The 9,455-nt window shown below is 44.3% G+C and overlaps 1 long non-coding RNA gene across 1 annotated transcript; it reads right to left on the reverse strand.

Moving 5' to 3' along the window:
• Positions 1–691: 691 nt before the first annotated feature.
• On the reverse strand, positions 692–6,202 carry LOC149449733 (uncharacterized). Its single transcript, XR_016315369.1, has 4 exons — positions 5,458–6,202; positions 2,230–2,398; positions 1,703–1,889; positions 692–1,343 (listed from the first exon to the last, which is right to left on the reverse strand). It is a non-coding gene; the product is annotated as an uncharacterized LOC149449733 (long non-coding RNA).
• Positions 6,203–9,455: the final 3,253 nt, after the last annotated feature.

Raw genomic sequence — 9,455 nt, forward strand, 5'->3', positions numbered from 1 at the left:
AATAGTTGGCTGGACGGGAAGGCACAGCACCATGGGGGGGAGCACATGGCAAACAGACAATGGACAGCCATGTGGCCTAGACAAAGGAACACACACTATACACAGGACTCAGACATTCACATACACACCCTGTAACCCTTAACAGGCACAGGGTGGGTTAAACAATGATTTGGGGAGATGATACAGAGGTCCCCCCACCCCCAAAAGTCACTCCCGTCACAGCATCTACATACACTGAGGTAAACAGATCCTTATAATCAATGTTACATTGAGCTACCATATTGGTTGAAACCTTCCTGTACCATTGTCGATTCAAGATATCAATGCACTTTTTTGTATTGGTGTGACATTACTACTAAGGTTTCCTCCTTTATCAGATGGTTTAATAACCATGTTGGGTATATTTTGCAATCCAATTATGGCTGGTCTTTGTGTGGGTGTTAAATGAAAATCCTTGGTAGTCATAGGTTTAACATCACTGACCATAGCAACCAAGAAGGTCTATGGCTGTAGATTCATGGTTAGATTAAGAAAAAAAGTGCAGAATTTTCCTGAAGTGTCTGTGAGGGGGTAAAACTCTAGATTATATATGGTCACCTCATTGGTAACTTCATTTTCATCCAGCAACAACATAAGATCACGCAAGTCCCTGAAGTCCTGCATTGTGAAAGTTTACATTGGTTCCATGAGTTCCTTCTCTTGTGTAGCTCTGACCCTGTCAGTCACACAAGTCAGTTTTCTAACAAACAGGTACAGATCGTGAAGGTTTCATATTTATCAAATGCAGCTTAGCCCCAGCTTGAGCACTAGGAGTTAATAATCTGATAATTGTTCTGTAGTCAAATTGAAGACTTAGTGGATGGTGATAGGTCAGTTGGAAAGCAGGGATGGCATCGTTCATGGACCTGGTCGTATCACGTGTGTGTCTAGTGTTACTTGTCTGTCTACCTGAATGGGTAGACTTTAGAAAAAAAAAAAAAAAAAGCCAGTACAACATCCAACTATAAAAGTCCATCACAGGGGGAGGAGCCTGAACATGGTGTTGGGAGACTGCCAAGTGCAGGAGCTTCTGACGCCTGCCATATGGAAACCTGCCTGAGCCAGACCTCTGAAGTGTCAGTTTTGTACATTTCCAGAGCCATGTAGGACACGGTGCCACACTTGCCTCTAATCAATTGACCTTAGCAAAGCCAAAGTCTGAGCTTGATGGAACGGCAGTCCCGGTCAAACACTAAAACATTATCTGGCTCCACATCCATGTGCACCAGTCTATCTGCAATATATTCAAGAGCACTTGAGATTTGCAGAGAACACCTTTGCACTGCGTCTTCTGGAATTCCCACCTAAAAAAAAAAAAAAAAAAAAAAGAGAACTTCAGATTACTTATCCAGAAACAATTAAATTATATCTGTATGGCTACAACATTTAGTTTTATACTAGGGATGGATTCTTTTGTCGCATGTATGCATACGCTCAGAACAAGTACAAGTAGTCAGAACAAAAAGGCAAGTGGCAATCTGGCAACATGGACGTCTACTAATGTCAAAAGTTCCCTCTCACTTCCTGTTGTCTCTCTAGGCGAGGAAGTGAAAGGAAATCTTTCCAAAAAGGATAAAGACAACATAAAATTGACAGGAGTTGTAACTCTTAACTTTATCCAAAGAAAAAATAATTTTCTATACTTCAATCTTAATGTACTTACATTTGGTATAATCATGGAGAGCAGATCACCAAAAGGTGCCAATTCTTGAACAAATACAAAGTAGTTGGTGGTGAAGGTGTTGCCATAGCATCTGATGTTGGGATGAATTTAAAGCAAGCACGAAATACTGAATTCCAGGAGGAAAGACTGCTGAGTGGTTCTGTTTTTCCATGTCATTCTTTGACCTCTGGGGGGGGGGGGGAGTTTACCTTCGATCAATAACTGGACATTTTAAGCAGGTAATTTTTGGATTTTTCACTTGAAAATCATTCTACTAAGATCTGCTGCACCCAGATGTATTTCTTTCCTAAGGATGTAATAAATGCCATCATTGGGCCATATAGGTTTACTCCATATTCCTGCCATTTAAAATTGCTGCACGGGGATTCAACTTACTGCTTTATTTTAGAGCAAGTCTAAAATCAGAGACCTTGTAAATACAATCTGCCACACAGGCTTTTTTTCACATGCATATACATAAACATTTATAGAGGATATTGAAATGGTGGATAGAATTATTCACTGACCTGTTTTCCTGTCGTTTGCCAAGAATACTTTCCCAAATCCACCTTCTCCAAGTTTCTTCACAATGTGGACGTGCTTCTCCAAGTCGATCTTCTTTAATCCTCGGGAATAGAAGGAGACGTTTCTATCCAGAAGATGTTCCACATCATAAGCACCAGAGGCCACAGTGTCCTGGAGAGAGGGGGAAGAAAAAAAAAAAAAAAAAAAAAACACACACTATAGAAATGTGTCAAATATGAATACTGTTAACCTCGGTTATATACCTATAAATATGAAATGCTAAGAGACCTCCAAACCTTATTCCCGAGGCATATAGATGTGAACATTAAAGCGCGTTTGAACACAACAGAAATTTATGGAGTAAAGTTAAAAACCTAAATATGTAAAGCCAGCAATCTATATACAGAGAAATTATAGCGCAAGGTTATAATTTGATCAAGTACAAAAACTTATGGAAAAGCCAAGACATAGCTATACATAAAGAAATCAGATTTGTTTGACAACTTCTGTCTTTCATGAATCCATGCCGTCTGTTGCTTAAAATATTTTTCCAGCAAAACTCCTCTGTGGTCTTTTATTAAACTCCCCAGTATCTTCCCAACTATAGAAGTTAAATGAACAGGTCTATAAATAACTTAAAGATTAATCCTTTAGATATTGGCACCACATTGTCGATGACAATCCAGGGGTACTATGCCAGTCATTAAAGAATTGTTCTCATTTCAAAGCCGTTTCTCATTTTTTGGGACTCTTTAAAGGACCTGTGGGCGTATGCCATCTGGTCCAGATACTTTATTCAGTCTAAATATTTTGGGATAGTATCAATTGTGAACCAATGTGGATCATCTGGAGCTCTTAATACCACGCCCATAATGAACAAGAGCTCCCCCATGCTGGTTTGTGTGCACAGAGCTGAAGGGATTTCATACATTTGCCTTCCCTTGTCCCCAGTAACCCCCTCTAGATTTTGTAAAGGGCCTACATGCTCGGGCTGGACCTTTTTACTGTTAATCTATATGAAGAATTTTTGGGGGGTTGGTCCTGCTCTCTTTTGCAATTTGTTATATTTTAATTTTTGCCCAGTTATATTCTTTGTAATGTTTAAACTATGATTGCGTTCCTTCATTTTTATATTTAACAAAAGCTCTTCTCATTATCTATAGTTTTTTTTAACCTTTGGCCATAAGCCACATCGGTTTGATTGTTGGCCTTTTAATCACTTGCCAACCGCAATATAGCCGAATGACAGCTACAGCGTGGTTGTCCAGTTCTGGGAGGGCGTCAAAGGACGTCCTCCCAGAATGCACCTTCTGTGATGGCTGTCCTACAGACACAGCTGATCATATGATGTAGTAAAAGGCCAATCACAGCGGCCTTTTACCACATGATCAGCTATGTCCTATGACAGCAGATCATTGGTAAATGCAGTTGCCGGTCATTGGCTGCACTTTCCTCATGCTGTCGCAGCGTGAGGAAAGTACTGCTGATAACCAGCAATTGTCGGACAGATTGGCACCGATTATCAGTGCCGCCTTAGCAACGCACATTAGTGGAGAAAAAAGTTACCCGTTTGCAAAATGTAATAGAAATACATGTATAAAAATACATGTTTATAGCACAAAAAGCACCCAGTGGTTATTAAATACCACCAAAAGAAAAGCTCTATTGGTTGAAAAAAAAAAATTCATGTATACAGTGTTGCATGACCACGCAATTTTCATTCAAAGTGCAACAGCACGTAAAGTGCTCGTTAGACAAGTGGTTAAACTGGTTGCCCATGGGAATATACAGTATTTAAAGAACTCCCATTTGTTGTGCTCATTGATGCCAATATTCCCTCCCAGTCCAAGTCTTTAAGAGCTGATTTTCCAAGGCTGAGATCTCTCAAAGTGGAGTTTATTTTCCCCGTCTGTGCTTGTCTTACAGTTAATAAATAAAATCATGTTATGGTCACTGCTACCCAGAGGTTTTTATATGGACATTTGTAATAAGATCTGCATGGTTTGAGATTACCAGGTCCAGCAGAGTATCATTCCTAGTCAGGGCCTCTATGAACTGCAATAAAATATAGTCCTGTAGTAGGTTTATACATTTTTGCTTTTTAACTGTTCCTGCAGTCCCATTACTCCAGTCGAAGGCTTATAACAAACTCCAATGACAACATTTGTAGTACGCACCCCCATGTGCAGTTCCACCCATAATACTTCATCCTCACACTCTCCATCCACAAAGTCCTCTTTCACACTTGCTCTGAGCTCACTTCTCACAGACAGACACCACCACCTTTCCCATTTACTGTCTCTCCGAAAGAACCTAGCCAGGAATATTAATGGCCCAGTCATGTGAAGAATGAAGCCAAGATTCAGCAATACCAGTCATCAATGTAATTGTCAGTACAATTGGTTTGCTGGAACATGTTCTGTGTTACAAGTTATTCTGAGAAGTTAACAGAAAGTAAATTTAAAATATCTAATGGCAACATTCTAAAAGCATACCCGACAAGAGTCCTATTTCCATTGTAAGCTAGATAGCCTTTTGTAGCGACCGCTTTGATTCTAGTTTCACTTCAGTATTCCTAACTGCAAGGCTGAGCCCCACCACTCTGGGAATGGCTGAAAAACATACCATACTTCCCAACCTTCTGAAAGTGTCAAAGATGTGATACAAAAAAATGAAATTCAGACAGTTTGTTAGAGATTCAGATGTATCCAAATCTCTGAATCACAGTAGTAATGAACAAGTCCAAACGAGTTTGAATTTGACAAGGAATTCAAACTTATGGAAACAAATACAATGAGGCATACAATGAAAATGTGTAGGATTAGGATTATCTAGATCTATAACAGATTAGAAAAAATATAGAATTTAAAAATCGAAAAAAATTAGAATACATACTAGAGTATACAAAAAGTAATGGAGTAAAATATAGAATGCATATAGCCATCTACACACACACACACACACACACACACACACACACACTAGAACATACTGAATACAAAAAACAAATCCAAATATGCCAATAAAAATGAAACAAATCTGAATAAAATTAAAAATGTATCAACTTGTGTACAGCTCTAGTAACACAGATCTGTGGTGGGGCCAAAGGTGATGGCTACAAACTTAGTGCAGAACTGCTAGTGTGACACGGCCCTAAAAGCTTGAACTGTGGAGTTGCCTGCTGCCAAACACATTATTATGACCTTTATTTTCTCAAGAAAGCCACATACCTGTGAAAATTGGCCATATGTGATGTTCTTTCAGATGCTCCCTCACCAATGTGTAAAGAAAATTCGTCAAATATGATTAGTCCTTCTAACATGTCGTCCTTCTGTGCCTCTGGAGTCATCTCAGACTAAGATCCAGAAGTGTCTGGTCAAAAAAGGTAAGGCAATGATGTGGTAGTAACATTATGCTGTGAGGTGTTCAGGTGAAAAGCTGAGGTTTCCTTGGATTCTCATCTTCTGGTCTCAGTAGAATCTGAAGTTTATTCCCAGCTTTTACTCGTGTATTTGAGGAATTCAGTACATTGAAGTCTCGGGGTCATCAAATGCCAAAAAGATCAGTAAACATCCTTCATATCCAGTGGGAACATGTCTCCATGCTTCAAGAGGATTAACCATCTTAATTATTTTGCCAGTTAAAGCATTTAAAACCATCAAGGACGGCCTCCCTTCATGGAAACTCCCCTGTAGAAAGAATTTAGTTGGTGACACCCAATGCTCAGACATCAATGCTCCCATCTACAACCAGTCCATCTGAAATGGTCATGTCACGCATTTCTGGGGCCATGTAGGATTTGCTGCCATGTCTGGATGTTATCAGTGTCCCTCTGACCCAAGCAAAGCCAAAGTCTGATCTTGATGCAAGGGCACTCCTTGTCAAACAAATATTTTCTGGCTTCAAATCCAGGTGTACAAGTCCTTTCTTGGATATGTATTTGAGTGTATTGGAGAGCTGAACAGCACATATCTTCACTGTGTCTTCTGGAATTCCCAGCAGAAAAAAGAAAAAAAAATGATAAAGTAAAAGCAAAAACACAGTAGACCAGGAAATCTAACAAGCAAATGAACTATGAACAACTGCCCAATCCAAATATATACAAATTGCAAGATACAAAAAGCCTAGCCTGTCAGAGCCAGGGTCATACATGGGAGATGGTAAAGCAACAAGCAGGCAAGTGAGGGAATCAGGCTGCAGGATCAGGTGGACAAAACACTAAGGTAAAGAGGAGCAACGCAGGCAGAAATGAAATACTCCTGCACTGCAATGAGCACCAGGTGATGACCAATTTCCATGAGCTTCTGGCTGCTGAGAGACCAGAACTGCAGCCTATAGGTCTTGGAGCCACAGTGCCACCTGCAGGCGGACCTCAGTCCTGACAGCTTCCTCACTTTCCGTTTCATCTCAGAGGAAGAGAGCAAATCTCCCCAAAAGGACTGATACATATATCTTAATTAGAGATGAGCGAATCGAAGTAGGCGAAGTGGAATTCGTTTCGAATATTAGGAATCCGAAAATAAGCAGACTTCGGATGCGCGAATCAAAATTTTTCCTAAAATGGCGGCGACATGTGCGGCGACGGAGCGGGGATGTCTGGGAAGGCGCGCAGACAAGGCGCGCTGACCCATAATGCATTCATTCATGACATGTGATCGCATTAGCCAATCAGCAGCCAGCCAGCACTGTGTAATGGTCGAGCTATAAATGGCGGCCATTTTAGAATTCTCCATTTGCCTCCAGTCATTCAACAGAGGCAGACCTGGCTGTATTGAGGGAGAGAGTTAGGGCCACAGAAACGTTACTCAGGGACAGACACAGAATTGTTACTCAGGGACACAGAATTGTTGAATTAAAGAGTATGTCAGACAACATGCAGAGGAGTGGCAGGAGGCGGCAATGTTTTAGGAGCGAGCAGACGTGGCAGCAGAGGAAGGGGTCGAGGCAGCACTATTCGCAGCCAGAGGCCAGTGCTCCCGGTGTCATCCAGCGGTCGTGTCTCCACCAACAACCCTGCCGTCATCGATTGGTTGGCTCGGTCGTCTTCCTCTTCCCAGGTCACCTCTGACACCTACAGCCAACGGTCGGTGGGTACGTTAGACACAACCGTTAGTTGGCATGGCCCGGGAGCAAGCCCACTGAAATCACGTGTCCTCTACCTGCCCCTGTCCTTTGGTGTTCCCTCACCAAGCGAAGTATCGCATGCTGTGGGCTCAGCCCCACTGTACAGTGAGGAAGAGCTAACAGAGGGCGGTCAGGAACGGGGGGAGACATCCGCCTCTTCAGCAGCCAGGCGAAGAAGTAGTGGCGAGGAGAGTGGCTCGGTAGCCGGTCTAGAGACAGGTCTGTCTCCTGACCCACACGCAGCCGAGGGGGCTAGTAGTGAGGCGGAGACCCTAATTGATGATGATGAGGCTGATCGCACTTGGCAGCCTCGTCGTCATCAGGCTATTGCTTCCGCATCATCAGGAGAAGAGGGTGGCAGCTTGGCAGCGAGCAAAACAGTCGGTGGGTTGCCCAGGAGGCAGCAGGGTCGCAGCAGTGTCAGTGGAGGCAAACGGCCACGGAGTAGAGCACCAGCTCCACTGCAGCCTACCACCACGGCCAGTAGTGGTGCCGGTGTGCACGGAGGAAGCAGCAGTCAGCCAGTGAGGAGTATCGGGGGCAAAGTTTCCTACTCGGCGGTGTGGCAATTTTTTGTCAAGCCGCCCGAGGAAGTAAACGTAGCCGTATGTCGACTATGTGGCCAGAAAGTCAAGCGTGGCCAGGGGGCCCATGTTGGGACTACAGCGTTGCGTCAGCATATGCAGCGTCGCCATTTGGTGGCCTGGGAAAACCGTGATAAAGATACGGCGGTTCTGCCTGCCCCAGCCCCCACTCTATCACCCGCTCCGTTACTTGCTCCATTACCCGACGTCAATCGCCCTCCATCAGCCAGTCAAGGCTCCAACACCTCTGCTGAGGGGAGTTGTCGCTCGTTGGCATCTTCCGCTCGTTCAGATGCTCCTTCTCCTGCTACTCCTCTTCACGGATTCCGTCAGCAGTCTTTCTTGGAATCCGTTTCAAAGAGACAACAGTTTGCGAGCATGCACCCGACGGTGCAAAAGCTGAACGTCCTCCTGTCCAAGTTGCTGGTGCTGCAGTCCCTCCCTTTCCAAGTGGTGGACTCAGCACCTTTCCGAGAAATTATGGCTTGTGCCGCACCGCGGTGGAGATTGCCAAGCTGTCATTTTTTTGCCAAAAAGGCAGTGCCAGCCCTGCATTCACATGTAGAAGAGATGGTGGGCCAGTCTTTGTGCATGTCGGTCTCTGCCAAAGTGAACGGCAGCACCGACGTGTGGAGCTGTAACTACGGTCAGGGACAGTACATGTCATTTACGGCCCACTGGGTGAACGTGGTGCCGTCACAGCCGCACCAGCAACTTGGACAGGTCACGCCGCTTTTGCCTCCACGTTTGCACGTCTTTGGTCCACAAAAGATGTCTGCCTCTACCACCTCTTCTTCCGCCGTGTCCTCAGCCGCCACCCCCGTGCCAAGTCCCATTACCCGACCGGCATATCACATGTGCAGGGCGCAACGGTGTCACGCTGTGCTGCACCTGGTATGCCTTGGCGAACGTAGTCACACAGAGGAGGAACTTCTGAGTGTAATGAACAGAGAAATCGACAGATGGCTGTCTCCGCGCAAACTGAAAATCGGAACCATGTTGACCGACAACGGAAAGAACATGGTGTCTGCTCTGCGTCAAGGAAGGTTGTGCCATGCGCCATGCATGGCTCACGTGTTCAATCTGGTTGTCAAGCGGTTCCTAAAATCCACCATCCCACTGCAAGACATCCTTAAAATGTCACGTAAACTTTGCATGCATTTCAGCCATTCCTACACCGCAAAGCACACCCTCCTTGAGCTGCAGCGGCAGAACGAAATTCCACAGCATCGCCTGATCTGCGACGTTGCAACAAGGTGGAATTCAACCCTACACATGTTAGACCGCCTTTACGAACAGCGAAAGGCCATCACCGATTTCCTGATGTTACAAGCGGATAAAGGTACTCCCCTGTGTAACTTCGATGTCAGCCATTGGCAGCTCATGCGTGACACCTGCCGCTTGCTCAGGCCCTTTGAGGAGGCCACGCTATTCGTGAGTCGGCAGGACTATGGGATGAACGACGTCATTCCTTTGTTGCACGTCCTGGAACAAATGCTGTTAACAATGGCTGGTCAGGG

Source organism: Staurois parvus, unplaced genomic scaffold (genome assembly GCF_062004578.1).
Source record: "Staurois parvus isolate SC_StPar_1 unplaced genomic scaffold, SC_StPar_1.0 ptg000605l, whole genome shotgun sequence".
NCBI lineage: Eukaryota > Metazoa > Chordata > Amphibia > Anura > Ranidae > Staurois > Staurois parvus.